Source organism: Ovis aries, chromosome 13 (assembly GCF_016772045.2).
Source record: "Ovis aries strain OAR_USU_Benz2616 breed Rambouillet chromosome 13, ARS-UI_Ramb_v3.0, whole genome shotgun sequence".
In the NCBI taxonomy this organism is placed as follows: Eukaryota; Metazoa; Chordata; class Mammalia; order Artiodactyla; family Bovidae; genus Ovis; species Ovis aries.
The window spans coordinates 80035810-80057333 of record NC_056066.1 but is presented as its reverse complement, the minus strand read 5'-3'; positions in this window follow the sequence as shown (position 1 = coordinate 80057333).

Genomic DNA, 21524 nt, shown 5'->3' with positions numbered 1-21524 from the left:
CCCTGAACGGCTGTGGCTTGTTGGGGTCGTAATTCTTCCCCGCAAAGTTACCTTTCCTGTTTCTATGAATTACTCTTACATTCTTGTAAGAGATATGGTTTGAGGTATTTATGGTGCATTCAATTCTGCTATCATTGATTTATTGAACGAAACCAGCTCAGGGATGTGATGGAAAGGCCCTAATTCCAAAACCTCTTCCATCTCGGCACGAAGAGTATTTTCTGCCCTGTTGGCCTCCTGCAGATGACCAGCCGAGATAAACAGAGGGCACTCCACTCCCTGTTGCAGTGTGCGTGGTGATGTGGAGGAATCAATCAGACAAAAGCAGATTATTACAGTGTCTGAGAGAGATCAAACAGAGCTGGCGTCCGCACCCACACACGCCTGATTTACAGGCCGGCTGATAAAGTGCCGCAGCTCACTGTCAGAAGAACATGACAACTCCTTGAGCTCTGTGGATAAATTATTGCTGAAGCCCATGATAACATTTCTCCACCTAGCAACCAAACATAACAGGATGTGGCTTTTAGTACTAGGAGCCAAATGATACAAAGACGAGACGCCCGGGAGCCCTCGAACCTCTGAAAGCATGTTCTAAGACGGAATAGGAAAACAGCAGTGTCTTGAAGACACACATGAAGTCTACGAGTAATTAATAACTCTACAGACGACTCCCAGACCTTTCCCATCCAGGCAGGTGCGCAAAGGAACATGTTCTGTTTTACAATGAATATTCCTGTGACCAAAAGGTACCTTCACTGAGTATTTGCTCTGTGCTAGGCACGGGGCTGAGGGCATAATGTTGCCTCCGAGGGGTGCCTGCAAAGGCGGACTCTATACGTGTGCGTGCTAAGTCACTTCAGTCATGTCTGACTCTTGTGACCCCAGGGACCGGAGCCTGCCAGACCCCTCCCTGTCCATGGGATTCTCCAGGCAGGAATACTGGAGTGGACTGCCACGCCCAGTGATTAAAGGAGTCAGCCTGGACAACAGAATGGAGACACGTCGACTCCCCTCCCTGAGAAAAGTTACCCCATTTCTGGTTCTGTATCTTGCTCCCAGTTACATCAAGGAGAACCCTCATGCAGTCCTAAGCTGTCTCACGCACCCTGCTAACAACCAAAAATCTCTTTTGCAAACAAAGAAAGGGAAGGCAGAGCCAGCTAGATTCTGTGAGGCCACACTGCTTTGCTTTTACTATTTTTGCGTTTTAAATCACCATCTTTCTCAACAGAGAGAATAGGCCTGCGGGTGCCAAGGGGGCGGGGGTGAGGGGGGGGGGGCGGGCGTCTGGGGTATACAGACGTAAACTGTCACAGGACTACGTGTCAAAATTTCGACGCGACTTATTAATGAGGGAGTCAAAATGACGGCGAGAGCAGCTCAAAGGAGGAGGCGAGGAATGCAGCCTCATATTGTAAGCGGCTCAAAAGGAGCTGAAACGAATTTGCTGGGCCGTGTCCTATAGCCACTAAGCCACAACCGTGTGGGTTTTTCTTTTCTCCAGACAGAAATCTGCGAGTTAACATATAACTTATGTTTTCTGGTTCCAACCAAATGGCAAAGAGCAAGTCAAACTTACAGGAGCATCTTCTCAATATTAAATTAACTCTTGGGTGAGTCTGATCAGTCACAGTGAAAGGACATGGAGTCATTCTTAGCTTTGTCTGCAGGTTTCAGATAATATTTTTAACAAGCTCATCAAGTTTATGCTATAATGTCTCATGCCTTACTGTGTATAAGAGTGCCAGTGCCTCCCTAAAATTCCAAATTAGTGTGTTTACAGTGGGCCCCAGAATACGTGTTTTAATAAACTCCTACAAAGGGGAGAGTGGGACGAATCGAGAGAGTAGCATTGACATGGATACACTACCATGTGTCAAACAGACAGCTGGTGGGAAGACGCTGTCTATCAGACGGAGCTCAGCTCGCTGCTCTGCGATGACCTAGACGGGCAGGAGGGGGGCGGCACGGAAGGGAGGTTCAGGGTAGGGGGACATGTGTATACTTACAGCTGGCACACATTGTTGTACAGCAGAAACGAACACCGCATTGTTAAGCAATTATCCTCCAGTTTAAAAATTAATTAATTAATTTAAAAAATAAACTCCCAAGTCCAGTACTGGTAGGCTATAATCATATATTAAGAAATGGCCAGTTTAAGTCATTTAAACCATAGCTGTGGAGAGGTATTTTGGTTAAATGTGCTCTCACTTGCAAGAAATAAGAACTTGGACCCAAGGTGGTTCCAAGAATGAAGATTTAACAACAGGAAGAGAAGAGGCAAGGTTGGTTCTAGGGTGGCTTGAGTCTGCTCAGTGATGTCTGTGATAACAGAGGAGAACCGGTCCACTTCTCACTTCTCAGCACGTACGTGGGGCTGTTGACAAGATGTGTCTAGTGATTCCATGTGTCACTTCCTGATTTAATATAGAGGTATAAGAGACGATTCCTATCCTGTGAAGTGTGTCTTAACACAGGACTGGGGAACCCTTTTCCAGAAACTTCCCCCACCCACAACCCAGCAGACTTCCCACAGTTCATTGTCCAGGATTATATCAAGTGGTCATTCCTGAGTCAACTGCTGGCAGGTGGAGTTTGAGTGGAAAACCTCACACCGATCAGGCTTACTGAGGAACTGGAATGCGGCTGGCCTCCCCTAAGGCAACTGGTTGAGTGGGGAAGGTGCGGATATCTGCACAAAACTAGGATTCTACAAAAGAGAAGTAGAGACACGGATATGAAGAAATTAGATCAGCAGCCAACAGGATCCAGCAGGAGATGAGTTAAAAAGGAATTACAATCAGCATCTTAAAATTAGCTTGCATTAAAGATGTGTGGGAAACTGCCTTAATGCCGTGGTAATCTCCAAGCACATTGCCAGGCGAGCTAACCCAGTTACCCCAGAAGAGAAAGGTTCACAGACCAAATTAAGATGCCGGAATCACAGTTAAATAGATCAACTGAAAACACATATCCATAAGCGAGGTGGCAGTGAAGAAGGAAGGATGGATAGCTGGAGCACCGAGGAGTTTCCTACATAAAATATACAAACTGATACCCTGCTATATAGAGATCTCCCTGGCGGCTCATTCAGTAAAGAACCCACTTGCCAGTGCAGCAGACACAAGAGACGCAGGTTCAATCCCTGGGTCGAGAAGATCCTCTGGAGGAGGAAATGGCAACCCACTCCAGTATTCTTGCCTAGGAAATCCCATGGACAGAGGAGCCTGGTGGGCTACAGGCCATGGGGTTGCAAGAATCGGGCATGACTTAGCGGCTAAAACCTACCAAATCATACTGATATGTAACAGAACAATGAACACACATCATCAGACGTCTGTCCAGACCCACAGAATGCACATCACCAAGACCGAACCCTGATATAAACGACGGACTTTGGGTGAAAATTATGCATCAAGGCAGGCTCGTCAGCTGTAATGAATGCACCATTCTGGTGGGTGATATTGGTGACGGGGAGGCTCCGCACGCGTGATGACAAGGAATACATGGGAAAGCACCATGACTTCTCCCAATTTGGCTACGAAACTAAAACTTCTTTGAAAAAGAAAGTCTTTTTTTAAAATTTAAGTTTTTAGAAAAAGAAACAAAGGGAAATAAATGGATATGACACTTCGGATAAAAATGCAAGCACGGCGTAAGACCACACCACTTTAGTCAGAGATTAGAGATCGTTTGTTGGTGCACCCTACGTCTCCTTCCTGCATCATCCTCTGCAAATGCCACAGTGAGGTGACAAGGACCAGAACTGAGGTCTGAGCAAGGGGACCACAAATGGAAGATGCTTGGGGCCCATGACACATACTTGCTCTATCCTGGCAAATACACCTGTCCACAGCTACCTCTAGTCAGTCAGCCTGCTGAGTCACTATGGGATTTCTCTGCATTTCTAGATTGGAGTAAGATCATGGCATCTGGTCCCATCACTTCATGGGAAATAGATGGGGAAACAGTGGAAACAGTGCCAGACTTTATTTTGGGGGGCTCCAAAATCACTGCAGATGGTGACTGCAGCCATGAAATTAAAAGATGCTCACTCCTTGGAAGGAAAGTTATGACCAACCTAGATAGCATATTGAAAAGTAGACACATTACTTTACCAACAAAGGTCTGTCTAGTCAAGGCTATGGTTTTTCCTGCGGTCATGTATGGATGTGAGAGTTGGATTATAAAGAAAGCTGAGCACCGAAGAATTGATGCTTTTGAACTGTGGTGTTGGAGAAGAGTCTTGAGAGTCCCTTGGACTGCAAGGAGACCCAACCAGTCCATTCTGAAGGAGATCGGTCCTGAATATTCATTGGAAGGACTGATGCTGAAGCTGAAACTCCAGTACTTTGGCCACCTCATGCGAAGAGTTGACTCATTGGAAAAGACCCTGATGCTGGGAGGGATTGGGGGCAGGAGGAGAAGGGGACAACAGAGGATGAGATGGCTGGATGGCATCACCGACTCAATGGATGTGAGTCTGAGTGAACTCCAGGAGTTGGTGATGGACAGGGAGGCCTGGCGTGCTGTGATTCATGGGGTCGCAAAGAGTCAGACACGACTGAGCGACTGAACTGAACTGAACTGAACTAGGTTGAAGTACAGAACAGGAGCATCCGGGGGTCTCCAACGGGGACTGATTTAAGGATGACATAGCTGTCGGCCCAGAGCTGTCGTAATCGCTCACTCTGGCTTGGTCTTTCCACCCGTTTCTGGCCACAAGTAAAGCTCTTGCTTGTTGCATCAAGCATTCCATCTCTTCTGTCTGCCATTCTTATGGATTACTCGTTTACTCTATTTTTAGCATATCTCATGAATTCCACCTCTGTTCCACAAGCTCTTCCTTATATTCTTAACACAGCTGAGAGTATCATCTACATTTCATAAGCCACTAGCTTACTTACCATCAATGCTTACAATTTCTTATGCGTTTCATCCATCCCATTTGCTTTCCTGTCTTGTCTAGTAGACTTAAATACACATAAATAATACAGCAAACCCAGATTATAAAAGGCCTAAAGTGTTGTGATGAGGGTGAGAGAGAGAGGGATGACTAATAGATTGAAGGAAATGTAAGAGAAGTCGGAATCGGACACAGTTTCGCTTTTTAACATGTATGTGTTTGGCTGCTCTGGGTCTTACGCGCCATGTGGAATCTTTAGCTGTGGCATGTGGAAACTAGTTTCCCGGCCAGGGATTGAATCTAGGCCCCCTGCATTCGAAGTGCAGAGTCTCAGCCACTGGACCACCAGGGATGTCCCAGAATCTCTTAAAAACTATGAGACAATTGGGAGAATTGAACTCTGTCTGGATACTTGATACCAAGAAATTACCATACATTTTAGGTACGAATATTGTATTTTTAGGTATGAGGAGCTAACGAGTTTTATGCTTTAGAAATGCATACCAAAGTATTTATGGATCAAATTACATGATATCTGAAGTTTGCTTCAAAATAAGCCAATGTTTTGCAATTCATATCAACAAACAGTTCTTGAGTTTATGCTAAGCGGAGTTTTGCAAACTGAGAGTCGTGAGTCATTAGTAAGTTAATTGGTTTGGTGGGCTTTGGCCAGAACATATGAATAATGAATAGAAGAGAATACAAAATATCAGAGTGTGCGGCATTCCGTCGTGGTAAACTCTGTCCCATAAAACTTTTGCTTCAACTCTGTGTGCATATGCTATGGACATATAGAGTAGGTCACGGTGCAAAATGTGTTTCTTACTATGGGTTACAGTTCACGAGGTCTGAAGAACACGGTTGAAAGCAGAGACCTGCTCACTGATAGGCACAGCAGACCCAGGAAGAATAGGATGCAGCTTCCAGTTTCCCAAAGAGACAGACGTGAATAGGCAGTGTGGACCAGTAAGAGATCTGCTAGCAGTGAGCTCCGAGGACGGGGGGAAGACAAAGGAGGCACTGGGACTATCGCTGGCACGGGCTTCACGGAACAGGCAACAGGTGAACTGGGTGTTGAAGATGGCAAAGGGTGAAAGGGCATCACTCTGAAGCAACAGAGCGGCACAGCGGCACAAGTGCCCACGTGGTCTATGTGGGCAAAGGAACGTAATTTGGCGAGGCTGCAACCCGGCTGAGAAGTGATGATGGTGTGGAATACAGCAGGGGGTGAGGGGATTGGGGTTCTGAGTGTTTCATTGTTCCCAAAAGCCCAGCGATCGTGACTCATCGTCTTTTTCCCAGGATCCCTCTCAAATTCCTTTCCTCTTATTCTTATTATTTTTTAATATTTGTCTACTTGCTTCCTTGTCTGGCCGCACCGGGTCCTAGCTGCAGCACATTCGCTGGGTCCGGTGGGATTTCACTGTGGCGCACGGACTCGCTGGGTGTGGCCTGTGGGCTCTCTGGGCGTGGCCTGCGGGTCCTCTGGGTGTGGCCTGGGGGCCCTCTGGGCGTGGCCTGCGGGCCCTCTGGGTGTGGCCTGCGGGCCCTCTGGGCGTGGCCTGCGGGCCCTCTGGGTGTGGCCTGCGGGCTCTCTGGGGGTGTCACATAGGCTCAGGAGTTGCGGTGCACGGGCTTCGCTGCCCCGTGGCATGAGGGATCTTAGTTCCCCGACCTGGGATTGGATCCGAGTCCCCTTCATTGCAGGGCAGATTCTGAACCACTGGACCACCAGGAAAGCCCCCTTCCCCCTTTCCCACGATGTCCACTGTCACCCCACAGGTCAGCACGCTCACCGCGATGCCGCCCTCGTGGTGATGGGCTGTGGGCACTGCACGCAGATGCCCTCTGACCCTCTCTGTGCATCGTTCCCCAGCCCTGGGTGCTGCAGCCTCTACCCTCTTGGGAGACTGCTGTCTGATCGCAGAAAGATGGACGCGCTGGAAGGTAGCAGCCCTTTGGCGATGACTGGCTGGTGTAGGCGTGTGAAAGCCTGGCTCCCTTGACTTAAACTGTGAGCGACGTGGAGGTCTGAGCTACGCTCCATGGTCCCCCTGTGGGGTCAGGCTTCAGTTTCGCTCTGGGGGGTTTCACTCTGGGGGACTTTGTCTGAAATCTCTCCTTCACTGGTGTCACCTGGGAGCAAACCCTAATAAGTCACTTGCCCATGAACTCTTGCCTTGGGGCTCTGCTCTAGCAGACCTGGAGCTAATGCACATGCTGCATACAGAGTCACGAGCATGTACAACTGATTCACTTGGCTGTCCGCCTGAAACTAACGTAACACTGTAAATCAACTATACACCATTAAAAATTTTTTCAAAGTCATGAAGTTCTTCTAACTCTCCACATTCTCACTGCAGCAGCCTAGGTTCTATACTGAAGGCAAAAGGAGAAGAGGGTGGCAGAGGATGAGATGGTCAGATGGCATCACCGACTCCATGGACATGAATCTGGGCAAGCTCTGGGAGTTAGTGAAGGACAGGAAAGCCTGGCATGCTGCAGTCCACCGGGTCACAAGGAGTCGGACATGACTTAGCAACTGAACAACAACAGGTCTTACAGGGGTTCCCCTGGTGGCTTAGCGGTGAGGAACCTGCCTGCCAGTGCAGGAGACAGGAGTTCAGTTCCCTGGGTTGGGAAGATCGTCTGGAGCAGGAAGTGGAACCCCGATCCAGTGCTCTTGCTTGGGAAATCCCATGGACAGAGGATCCCGGCAGCGTACAGTCCACGAGGTTGCAAAGTTTCAGACACGACAGCTAAACCACAAGATTGTCCATGCATGTTTCTACTGTCTAGTTTCCTGCAATGGATTTCTACTTCAGTTCATTTATTCAGAAAGTAGCATTGCGCCTCTACTATAATCCAGGCACTGCTGACGTCTACTTAAGTTCATCTTCCGTTAATTTGTCTTGAAACATCATTTTTACGAGATCACCTTATTGATCAAAATCTTCTGAGGGCTCCCAATCACCTCGAGAGTTTTTCCTTAGACTCAAGTCATCTCCTTTATGAAGGAAAATATAGATATTCTCATGGACCTTGGATGTAATTTTTGAAATTCATTATAATTTAATTTCAGTATGTATAAACATAAGACTAGTTATAAACTCCTTATAGTGACAGCTTTGATATAACTATAAATCCAGAACAAATTTCCAAATTATATTCAAACACAACTACAAAACCAATAAAATTTAAATTTCCAACATTAATTTAATGTGACAGATGATGGTATTTTGCTGGAACAAAAATCACTGATATTTGGTTCAATAGCAGAAGGATGTAATCTCAGGTTTCTTTGTATATTTAATCTGTTTCTATATTACAGCTTCAATAATGTTAATGCAAGGAATAATGCTTAATGTAATGAATAGTCATTCTCACAAGAACAGTATCTAAACTTGTATTAATCACTGAAATTTTTTATTTTAATTCAGGATCATCAAAACCAAAATCTGCCCAAGAATAAGCCTCGCATGCCAGTTACACTAAGGCATATACTGATAACTCTGCAGAACTATTTTGTTCCCTTAAAGGTAAGGTTGGCTGCTATTGTTTAGTTACTAAGTCGTGTCCAACTCTTTTTCGACCCCATTGACTGTATCCTGCCAGGCTCCTCTGTCCATGGGATTTCCCAGGCAAGAACACTGGAGTGGGTTACCATTTCCTTCTCCAGGGGATCTTCCTGACCCAGAGATTGAACCCTGAGTTGCAGGCAGATTCTTTACGGCTGAGCCACCAGGGAAGCCCAAAGATAAGGTTAGCACTGTGCTGTTCCAGGAATCTTCATCAAATGACTATTTATTCCACATGCTTTGGAATCAGGATCAGGCTTGGCTTCCTAGAAGCAAATCTGAGACAAAGATTCGGATACAAGGGTATCTTTCAAAGCTGATCTTAGTTACCCACTGGTAAGCAATGTGGGTACATGATACAGAGAAGGAAAGGTCAGCACACTATGCCATCACAGACAGGCGTGGAGCTCATTGCCATGGAAACCTCAGAACTGGCCACCAAGAAGCAAGGCCCCTACGATCTTTATCCCCCAGTTCCCTTTTGTCACTGGTGGATGGCTGCCCCCAAAATTATCTCTGCACCACATCTGGCCTTCCAAGAGAAAGCCACCAGGCAAAGACTCAGAGGTGTTTGTAGCTGGACACCTGGGCACAAGCCAGAACAGTGACTGCCAACCAGGTATGGGCAAGGCACCAACAGCGTCTCAGAAGCAGATTCTTTCTTTCCTTCCTGGGTATTAACAGCTGGACTGTCCAATATTGAAGGGTTTCAGGTTGATAAGTTCCATAACAGAATCTGCTTGTACAGATAGGACACTCACTCTGTAGAAGTCTGGCATGTCCATCCTACTGGACGCTGTGTGCAGGTTCAGATGGCCAGAGTTTCCTCTATGCCAACAACTGGGAGATCCTTAGGCATTCAACTGAGGTGGCATTGTTTGCCCACCCCTTGGGAAGACCACCACAAGAGATACACAGTGAGAGGGTTGATTTTCTACATATGCTTATAATAATTTCTAATTATCATTAAAATTTAGAAAAGTTTCACGTAGAACTTCATAACTCCTGACAGTAAGTCCTGAGACCCCCCCAAGTGGTGGTGGGAGAGGATTGGGGGAGGAGGAAATGAGGGAAGGGCAGGAAGAAACTGACCTGCATAAAAATGTACACGAGCCTGAAATTCACGGCCCACTGAATCTACCCTCAAGCTTCCGTCTAAACTTTCCATCGTCAAATGAGCCTACTAGCTATGTGATGAGCATACCTTGGGCTTATCGCCTACAAGATTCGCATCTTTCAGCCTCTCTGCAATTCATGCGGACCTGCCTAAGTCCTGCAGAGAGGCCAGGCCTTCCCAGGTTGCTCTGGTTCATGACAAATTCACAGATCCTAACTCTCACTTGCCGATTAACCACATGCTACATTCTCGTGTCCTTGGTCTTGTAGTGCTTTCTAACCTTGCATGTGTTCACATCACACACACCCAACCAAGCTGTGACACCTACGATGAGACTAAGCCAGCGCCACTCAGTGGAAGGGTGCAGCTCCTGCAATCCGCCCACCTGCTCACAGACACGGGCTCAGCTGTGTGCTAGCTGTAACCTTGACCCTCCTTTCCTCCATCCGGAGAAGAGAGACCCTAGTACCTTCCTCACAGAGCTGTTGTGTGGATAAGTATCTGAAAACATTTTGCATAATGTCTACACTTGAGCAGCTGCCCAATAATAGGAGTTCCCTCTCTTACTTTGCAAACATGCATTTTCAGTGCATAGCTCTTTCCAACAGCCTTGAGAAATTTCCAGCATCATCTTGAAGGTCTGCCTCTTGTGATGAGTTGAGAGACCTTTGGTTGCACTGTGATTTGCTAGTAATCTAAACACATATTTATAAGACACTATTCTAGGGAGAGAACATCTGGCTCTCTCTCATCTTTCTCTTAAAAAATTTTCCTGTCTGTGCCCGTAGAAAGATAAAGAATTGATAAAGAGATTCTCACGGTCATGGTTACATTTTGTTGATAAGAAACTTCCTTATTTGGCTGAAACAGATGTTCAGCTAAGAAATGTCTTGCCGGTGCAAACCCTATCCCACAAGCATGTGATTGATTCACACGGAACAGCAATATAGCCAGGATTATGCAGACTTAGATCTGTCCTCAGCATGGGCTAGTAGAATTAAGAGACCTGGTTTCCATAACCCTGGCCACCAATAGCAAGTGTTAAAAATTCTATGAAGCTGACTCAGCTATCATTCACAATTTTTTGTTTTCTTTAATATAGGCTGTTGAATTTTGCTTCTTATGATGGCTTCATCTTGACCCTATTCACAAGGCCAAGACCTAGGGTGCTGCCATCCACCCACTGAGGGCAACCCTTGAAAGTCATCTGCGTTCCATGTTGCTGTTCAGTCACTAAGTCACGTCTGGCTCTATGCAACCCCACAGACTGTAGCCCACCAGGCTTCTCTGTCCAGGGGATTTCCCAGGCAAGAACACTGGAGTGGGTTGCCATTTCCTTCTCCAAGGAATCTTTCCGACCCAGGAACCGAACCGTCATCTCCTGCATTGCGGATGGATTCTTTACCACTAAGCCACCAGGGAAGCCCAGGGGTCAATAATAAAACTACAGTTAATAACAGGCAACTTTTAAGAGTGAGATTCTCCTTGCACAGATGAGTTTTTAATTCTACAGTATGTGACACAGTCTCTTGCTTTTTCGAGATGAAAACCAGAAGCAGCAGGAGGTGTCTACAGTTCACTGAGTATTTATATCATTTAAATTGCAAACAAAAAAATTCCTTCTAAATGGGATGAGCCTTTGAAGTTGAGGTTATTAGGACTTACAGGTGAATTGCTTGTGTGATCTGCGATAGAAGTCTATTCATGAGGCACTAAATACAAGGCATTATGTTAACACTGCCACTTCATTTGGGGCCAGTAGCTGAAAAGCAGCTAAGTGCTAAATGCTAGAGGTGAATTTTTGTTTTAGAATGACAGTGCGGATCCCTCGAGTTCCTTCTATTCCAGACACTCTCCCAAGATCTTCCCATACTCTCCCAAATCTTACAAAGAGTTTTCATAGACATATTCTTTGAAAATATACGCTTCTATATGACCAGTTTTGTTAACAAAGTCTGACTTGAACCCTGTGGTTAGAAAAGTGTTTGGCTGCAAGTAACAAAAACTCAAATAACGTATAGGTCTATTTTTTTTCAGGTAACCAGAAATTCAGTGGTAAACAATCCTGAGCTGCTTCAGTTGCACGTGTATATCAGCAATAGGCAAGGCTTCTACACCTTGCTCCTTCATTCTTAGAGTGCATGTTTTGCCCTCAAGGCTGCTGAATCTCCAGAGATCGTGTCTGTATTCTAAGAAGACAGTAGGGGCAAGGGCTTATAAAGAATCTGCCAATCAGGTTTAAAAATTTTTTTGCAAAGCCTCTCAGCAAAGCCTACTGTCTATATCTCACTAGATAAAACTGGGGGGATTGGCCATCCCTCTCTTCAAGGAGGTCTTGGATGTAAGTATTTCAGTTGGGCATATTTCTTCTCCAAAGAAAATCAGAATTTTATTAGTACAAAGGAAGGGAATATAGGTAATATCCAGACAACTAGCACTATCTTTTATATTAGGGTCTAGGAATGAGAGTCATCCCTGAATAGAAAATCGTTTGCCTTAAAAACACTAAAACCTCTTTTTCTGGAGACATGGCTACTTTTAAGAGGATCACAAGCCGAGTTAGCCAAAACATATAAACAAGAACTTGGTCGTAGTCAAGGAGCCTTGATCATCAGTGAAGCTGAACTTTGGGTGGTTGTGCCTTTCCTGGAGTCATAAATATATCTCTGAAAATATTTTGATTTATGTTAAAATTGGTCTTTTCCATCACAATGCAAGTACTTTCTGGAAACTACTTTCTTTAAAGCAAGATCCTCTGTGTTACATCTTATCATCCTGCTGTCTTCCATTTTAAAATTAGAGCTCTATTCTAAAAAGAATGTTGGCCACCTGAAATAACATCCAAGAAAACAGCAAACTTCAAAAACACCCGTTCTTTTCTGTCTTCCCCCACTAGATTATTAAATTCATTAGGGAAAGAACCATTTCTTTGTTCTCTATTGTATTCCAAACATTCATCACAGGATCTGAATGTATAAGATAGTCAAGAAGTACTTTATAAATAAATGTTATATATTATTTTTAAAAATATTGTTTTCCTAAGAGCGTTATTATTGGAGCTCAAAGTAAATTTATAATATAAACGTAAACCAGAAAAACATAATCCCAATTATCTTAATCTGAAGAGACACTAGATAAAATTCAGAATTAACTTCTGAATGAACAGTAACAATAAACTCAATAAACGTGAACCTCTGAAGCGTGAAGAATATCTCAAATCAACAGACAAGATCACACTTTAGAAACCCTAAAAGTCATCCCACTAAAACCAGAAGTGGGATAGAAAAATAAAAGAAGATTCTCTTCTTGCCAATATTATTAAACTTTCTTTAAACTCAGCTAATAAAGTTAGACTAGAAGATAATTCTAAGTACAACTATTGGAAAAGATAAGACAAAAGCATTGGCTGATTATATGACCATCTTCTAGGAAACTCAGAGGATCAGTGAAAAAACAGTTAGAAATAAAAGTTCAGTAAGTTGATGAGCTACAGACTAAATTCTGAAAGTATGCCACCAATAATTAGAAAACAGTTGTGATATAACGTTGATGTAAAATGCAGGCTTCAAAATACACACAAACCACTATCTCTACTTGATAAAAACATGGAAATAGATTTACAGCTATTGACACAGAAATGTAAGCAAATTGCAATATAGATATTGACCCAGCATTAGACCAAGGGCACTAAATGAAGAAATCGCTGCTTCTGTTCCCCTATGAGCGTTCCATTGAGTAACCCATGTAAGGAAATGAAATCAGAAGAATCAGCACGGGGCGCAGGAGCGTGTGTAACTGAGACCTTCAGCAAGGGACCCATATTTCTACGTTCTCTGCCCACAGTGTCTTGATACATATGTATCTCTCTTAGTTAATGCTCACTCAACGGTTCATTCTGCCATAGTTTCAGCTTTCCTAAACCATGACCACTGGCTTTGTTGAGTTGTCCTTCAAAAATGAATTTTGTAAATGGTTCAGTTCAGTTCAGTCGCTCAGTCGTGTCCGACTCTTTGTGACCCCATGAATTGCAGCACGCCAGGCCTCCGTGTCCATCACCAACTCCCGGAGTTCACTCAGACTCACGTCCATCGAGTCGAGTGATGCCATCCAGCCATCTCATCCTCTGTTGTCCCCTTCTCCTCCTGCCCCCAATCACTCCCAGCATCAAAGTCTCTTCCAAAGAGTCAACTCTTCGCATGAGGTGGCCAAAGTACTGGAGTTTCAGCTTTAGCATCATTCCTTCCAAAGAAATCTCAGGGTTGATCTCCTTCAGAATGGACTGGTTGGATCTCCTTGCAGTCCAAGGGACTCTCAAGCATCTTCTCCAAAACCACACTTCAAAAGCATCGATTCCTCAGCGCTCACCCTTCTTCACAGTCCAACTCTCGCATCCATACATGACCACAGGAAAAACCATAGCCTTGACTAGACGGACCTTAGTCAGCAAAGTAATGTCTCTGCTTTTGAATATGCTATCTAGGTTGGCCATAACTTTTCTTCCAAGGAGTAAGCGTCTTTTAATTTCATGGCTGCAGTCACCATCTGCAGTGATTTTGGAGCCCCAAAAAATAAAGTCTGACACTGTTTCCACTGTTTTCCCATCTATTTCCCATGGAGTGATGGGACCGGATGCCATGATCTTTATTTTCTGAATGTTGAGCTTTAAGCCAACTTTTTCACTCTCCTCTTTAACACAGCCTCTATTTTATGCAAAGTCATCCTAAATCCACCCTCCAAATCTGGTTTAAATCAATCCAGACCAAGAGTCAGAACATTCATTTTATTTTCATCAATATATCAAAGCTTAAGAGGAAATATACTAAAACACTTTTTAATGGGATAAGAGGTTTTTGTATGCTTTTATTATATCTTCAGACTTTCTACACTGAATAGGCATTACTTTAGATTTTTTTTAGATTTTCTTTTTAATCTTGATTCAACTCTTTTCTAAATCCTTCATTTCCTATCTCCCAGTACATCTTTCCAAGAAATATCTCAAACCTTCAAAATATACCTTGCGTCTGGGCCAGTGCTCTTCTCCATGGCTATCAGCCTGGTCCAACGTAATGGTTTTCCTTCCTGGGTAACTCTACTAAACACCAGGTCCATCTCCTGCTGCAATCAGCTCTTTCAACCAGCATAGATCAAGAGGGACCCCAAGCAGGACATCTGTACAAGCCAACGGGAAGTGAACCCTAGTAAGTGAGCAGCCCCAGGTAGAGGGGGCTAACAGTCCTGCCAAGAGACAGACTGAGACCTGGGGAATGGTGAAGCCCTTTTCAGTTCCAACTCCAAGCTACATACATTCTCCTCATCCATCCCCTCATTCTCGGCATAATTTCAATATATCTCTGAGCCCAATAAAATCAGTCTAGAAGAATAAGGCAATGAGTAAAGACAACATGTTCTTGAAATATTAATAGAAGAGTCATAAGGGAGCTCAGAGAATAAGTCGAGGCGATGGTTATTACCAGACCTGGATGGGTAGCCCATGGACAGCTGGAGCCTATGTATAAATTAAGTGCACAGTTAGGCAACATTTAAATCACTGATCTAATCAATGGAGATTCCCAGGTGGCTCAGTGATAAAGAACCCGCCTATTATGCAAGAGACACAAGTTCGATCCCTGAGTCAGGAAGATCCCCTGGAGAAGAAAATAGCAACCCACTCCAGTATTCTTGCCTGGGAAATCCCATGGACAGCGGAGCCTGGTGGGCTACAGTCCATGGGGTCACAAAGAGTCAGACACAGTTGAGCAACTTAGCATGCATCCAATAAATATATTTTAGGAAACTGGGAAGAGGAGGCAGTTTCAAGTTAAACCCATTCTGTAAAACACGGTTGAGTTTTTTTTTTTTACTTTTAATTTAATTTATATTTATTTTAAAATTTATAACTGTGTGATTCAACTAATTAAGGTAGTATATGTCAATAAAAGGCAAACTTCCAGCTATTAAATGGCATTGCAATATCATGATAAAGGTTATAATCTTAATAAAGGTTACTCTTCCTTATCATCAACTAGTAAAAGAATGCCCTCTTTGAAAAATGAGTAAAGACATGAGCAGACAATTTATAAAAGAAAAAACACATGTGGGAAATAAACATGAAAAAGCTCAGCCTTATCTGTAGTCAATAATTACAAAATAAAAGAATATGAACAAAATTGGCAAATCTGAACAAGAACGATGATATTTATTACTGTTGAGGGCGCCATAGTGAGACAAGTATTCATGCTCCACTAGTGGAGGCATAAACTGGAGCCATAATTAAGTATCACTTTTCTTAAAATATGTTCAAATATTTATACCCACTCCTAGAACCTTGTGTGTGCCCAACACACACAAGATTATTCACAAGAATGTTTATTGCAACATTACTTCTAATGGTAAGAACCCAGCGACAATCAACAAAACTAGTTAATGAGAACATTTAAGATATTCTAAGTCTATTTAATGACATTGGAAAATTATCATGGATAATTTGCTAGATTTTCAAAACAGCTTAAAAATTTTAGTTTGATGCCAATTTCATTAAATTTTATACATTCTATAATGAGAGAAAAAACTTGGACTGAAATAAAATATTAACCATGGCTATGTGGCAATATCATGGGTATATATCGTATTTTTCCTATTTTTTTCTAATTTTCATGAAAATGACCTGCCTCTTGAGAAACCTGTATGCAGGTCAGGAAGCAACAGTTAGAACTGGACATGGAACAACAAACTGGTTCCAAATAGGAAAAGGAGTACGTCAAGGCTGTATATTGTCACCCTGCTTATTTAACTTATATGCAGAGTACATTATGAGAAACGCTGGGCTGGAAGAAGCACATGCTAGAATCAAGATTGCCGGGAGGAATATCAATAACCTCAGATATGCAGAAAACACCACCCTTATGGCAGAAAGCAAAGAAGAATTAAAGAGCCTCTTGATGAAAGTGAAAGAGGAGAGTGAAAAAGTTGGCTTAAAGCTCAACATTCAGAAAACAAAGACCATGGCATCTGGTCCCATCACTTCATGGCAAACAGATGGGGAAACAGTGGCTGACTTTATTTTCAGGGGGCCCAAGGCAATGGCACCCCACTCCAGTACTCTTGCCTGGAAAAATCCCATGGACAGAGGAGCCTGGTAGGCTGCAGTCCATGGGGTCGCGAAGAGTCAGACACGACTGAGCGACTTCACTTTTCACTTTCACTTTTCACTTTCATGCACTGGAGAAGGAAATGGCAACCCACTCCAGTATTCTTGCCTAGAGAATCCCAGGGATGGGGGAGCCTGGTGGGCTGCCGTCTATAGGGTCGCATAGAGTTGGACATGACTGAAGCGACTTAGCAGCAAAACCACTGCAGATGATGATTGCAGCCATGAAATTAAAAGACGCTTGTTTCTTGGAAGAAAAGTTATGACCAACCTAGACATCATACTAAAAAGCAGAGACATCACTTTGTCAACAAAGCTCCATCTCGTCAAGGCTATGGTTTTTCCAGTGGTCATGTATGGATGTGAGAGCTAGACTATAAAGAAAGCTGAGCACCAAAGAATTGATGCTTTTGAACTGTGGTGCTGGAGAAGACTCTTGAGAGTCCCTTGGACTGCAAGGAGATCCAACCAGTCCATCCTAAAGGAGATTACTCCTGAGCGTTCATTGGAAGGTCTGATGTTGAAGCTGGAACTCCGATACTTCAGCCACCTGATGCAAAGAGCTGACTCATTTGAAAAGACCCTGATGCTGGGAAAGATTGAGGGCGGGAGGAGAAGGGGACGACAGAGGATGAGATGGTTGGATGGCATCACTGACTCAATGGACATGAGTTTGGGTAAACTCCAGGAGTTGGTGACGGACAGGGAGGCCTGGCGTGCTGTGGTTCATGGGGCAGCAAAGAGTTGGACACGACTGAGCCACTAAACTGATTGAATACCTGCTCATAATAACCCAGAGAAAAACTACTCTACAAATATATATGAGATATATGTGCGTATTCTCCTAAAAATCAATAAACAGGATTGTCAGAGATGATCTCATGAAGAATCAGGTTTTTTAAATTTTAAAATAAATGTTGTCCTCTTTATTCTAATTATGTAAAGCCATTTGGGAGTTGTCTATCCACATACTCCTGTGCGAAACACCTAACAGTGGGTCCTTTAGAAAGATCTGTTGAAGGAATGGATAGACACTGCAGCACAAATGGGGAGAGGGGGCCTCTCATTCTTTGATGATAATTTTCTTGACACAATTTAGAACCCATCTAAATAGATATTGATCCTGCTGTTTAACTACTTTTTAGAAATGTCTTAATATTCACTACCCTAAAAACAAGAATGATTATTTTTGACAGATGCTCTCTACAATATAATTGGTTTAACACCTATCATCCCATATAGCAAGTTCATTTGTGTAGCTACTTGGGGGCACATTTTGCAATTAATTCTTTCAGGTGAGCTCACTGCGATGTTCGTTGCTTAAATCTGGACGATTCACAAGAGCGCCAACTGAGATTTTCTACTGCTGCACTAAGCGGCAGTAGCGCCCGTGGTGAAAATGTCTCCAGATGAGCCACCTGGACCCTGCTCTATAAAGCGGGAGTTTCAGGAGTTCACTGACCATTCGTTTATTTGTAGCGATGATGCCAGAAACTGTGAGTGGGGGAGAGGGGACTTCTGGTTTTGCTTATGGATTCTAAGGCCCACATTATAAGATAGTGAGAAAGCCTGACAAAATAGTCACCAAAAACGTGGAAGCATGTTGCAAAGCTTATCCCTGCTTACCTAGCAAAACATGCGAATCCAATCGCAACAGCTTAGAGAAAATTCACAGCAGAGTCTCATTAGAAGATAGACTCGCTTCCTATCTGTGACCTACTCCCTAACACAAACCTATAAAGAGAAATGCCCTGTACAGATTTTACAATCAAAGATGCACCTATAATTTCCTCTATTTTCCTAAAACTGAGCTTAACCCAGGGCAATGAGAAAAACTAAACCTGGTCACCTGTGGTAACCAGCTGCCAAGATGAACGCCAGTGGGCCTTGCCTTCTTGAGTGGTCTCCTCTCAGACAGAATACTGCCGACCTGGCTGACCTGAAAGATACTGTGGAAATGAAGGTGCGTGACTCTCGAGACGAGACTCTGAAATACACTGCAGTTTCTGCTGTGTTCTCTTGGAATACTTGCTCTGGGGGAAACCACACGCCATGCTGGGAGGAGACTCAAGTAGCCCCTGGGTGCGTGTTCAGAGGGCAAGGGGTGGGGAAAAGGGAGCCTCCGTGTCTGAGAACCTGAGGCTCCCAGACAGCAGCCACGCGAGGGAGCCCAGCACGGAGGAAGCTCGCCCGGCCCCAGCCGTATTTCAGACGACTGCAGCCATGGCTAACGTTTTGACTACAATTTCATGACTGTCTGTGAGCCAGAACCAGGCCGCTAAACCACAGCTCAATTCCTGACTTTCAGAAACTGAGAGAGATAATAGATGTGTTCTGCTTCATCTTAAGCCATGAACTTTTTGAGTCATTTGCTATGTAATAATAGATAATCAATGCACTCCTTCTAAGAAAATTCACTCAAACCAGTGACTAATCTGTCATTTTAGGATTTAAACTCGGCAAATTCCAGCTTGTCTACTTCTTTCTCTCTGGAAGTGGGTTGGAATCTAAATTTTAGAAGACTTTACCTAACTCCCCACTATTAGGGAAAGAGATTTCAGGCCATTAATTTCTGTGTCAATAGGATGCTTTTGGCAATTGCTGAAATAATGCACATTTTTATCTCATACAGCAATACATGGTAATTCCAGGGGCAAATAATTTGGGGGCTTCACAGTGTCGAGACTTCTGCTAGCTTCTATTCTCTCAGCTTTCCCTTTATCACATTATTTTTTTCTGTCAACAGTCTGTTCATATCTTTTAACAATTTTCCTCTTAGGTCACTGGTCATTTTCTTGTTCAATTTCTAGGAGCTTTTCATATATTAGGAGGTTAGCTTTTGGCCTATGTTCCAAGTTGAAATATTCACCATTTTACCTTGCCTTTGGATTTTTTTTTTCTTTCTTGTAATTGAAGTGTATCTGGTTTACAATACTGTGTTAGTTTCTGGTATATAGCAAAGGGATTCAGTTGTATATGTATATACTTATAGTTGCTCATATATATATAGGTGTGCACATATAAACAAGTATATATATATTCTTTTTCATATTTGCTCATTATGGTTTATTATGGAATATTGAATATAGTTCCCTGTGCTATGTAATAGGAACTTGTTGCCGTTCTATCTTAGGATTTTTGATAATGCATATTTAGTAATATCCTTAATTTATCAGTCTTTTTTTTATATGGGATCTGGATTAGAAGCTCTGCCTATAGCCCAAGTTCACAAAGCAATTATCTCGTGATATGATATCTTCCAGAGCTTTGTGTGTGCGTGTTTTGCATTTAAATGTTTAATCATTTGTAATTTATAATTTGAGATGTGGATCCAATTAAATTTTTCCTTCAAAGCCCCCACACCATTTATTGAGTAGTTCATCTTCCCCTTTGTGATCACATTTTTCTAACCTATAACCCTACCTCATTTCCCTATAGCAATCTGAGGGGCTAAATAAATGAACGGTAGTTATCTACCACTTTCAACGCATTATTTGAGCTCAACAAAGCCACATCATATGCTTTCGAACAGGAACTGGCAAACTACAGCCAGTGAGCCACATATGGCCCTCCACTTGACTTTGCTAAGTTTCATTGGAGCACAGCCACACTCGTTTATGTATTTTCCATGGCTGCTTTTGTGCTACAAATGCCATACCGAGTTGTTACAACAGAGAAAATAAAAAAGTTTCAAACATTTACTATCTGACCCTTTCAGAAAAAGTTTTCTAGCTCCTGCTTTAGAATTTATAGAGCGCTTTAACATACATTAGCTCCAATAAGGGCTTCCCTGATAGTGCCCTTGGTAAAGAATCTGCCTGCAAAGCAGGAGACCCCGGTTTGATCCCTGGTTTGGGAAGATCCCCTGGAGAAGGGATAGGCTACCCACTTCAGTATTCTTGGGCTTCCCTTGTGGCTCAGCTGGCAAAGAATCCACCTGCAATGTGGGAGACCTGGGTTTGATCCCTGGGTTGGGAAGATCCTCTGGAGAAGGGAAAGGCTACCCACTCCAGTATTCTGCCCTGGAGAATTCCATGGACTGTTCAGTCCGTGGGATTGCAAAGAGTTAGACACAACTGAGCAACTTTCACTTTCAACTCCAATAAAGTCTCAGTAATCTAAGGAGATGGTATTATCCCCATTTCATCAGTGAAGAATATGAGACTTGGGGAGGTTAAATAGCAGGTGAGGGACAGACCCCAGGTCTAACCCAAGTCCCAGGACTCAAATCCCACAAATGCTAAATTTTAAAATTCCATAAATGGCTCTTCTATCTTCGACACGGTGCTCACAGAGCTTTGTGGTTTTCACAGTCCTTCCACATCTTAATTCTCTTGATATTTCCGATATTCCTATGAAGAACAAATGAATCTCATTTTATATATGTGAAAACTGAGTTAGAGAGAGGATAAGGGAAACTCTGCTGCGCTCACAGCTTTTAAGTGGTGCAGTTGTTATTCAAGCCATGATAGTGTTAGTCGCTGAGTTGCGTCCAACTCTGCAATCCCATGGACTGTAGCTAACCAGGCTCCTCTGTCCATGGAATTCTCCAGGCAAGAATACTGGAATGGGTAGCCATTCCCTTCTCCAGGGGCTCTTCCCACCCCAGGAACTGAACCCAGGTCTCCTGCATCCCAGGCGGACTCTTTGCCACCAGAGAAGCCCAAGTCCTCTAGTATAAATGAAAACACAAAAAAATCTGCTTTCTCTAAAATCCCTCCTTGCTGATATTGTAATGCAAATCCTGTTCCCTCCAGCACAGAATGCTCTGAG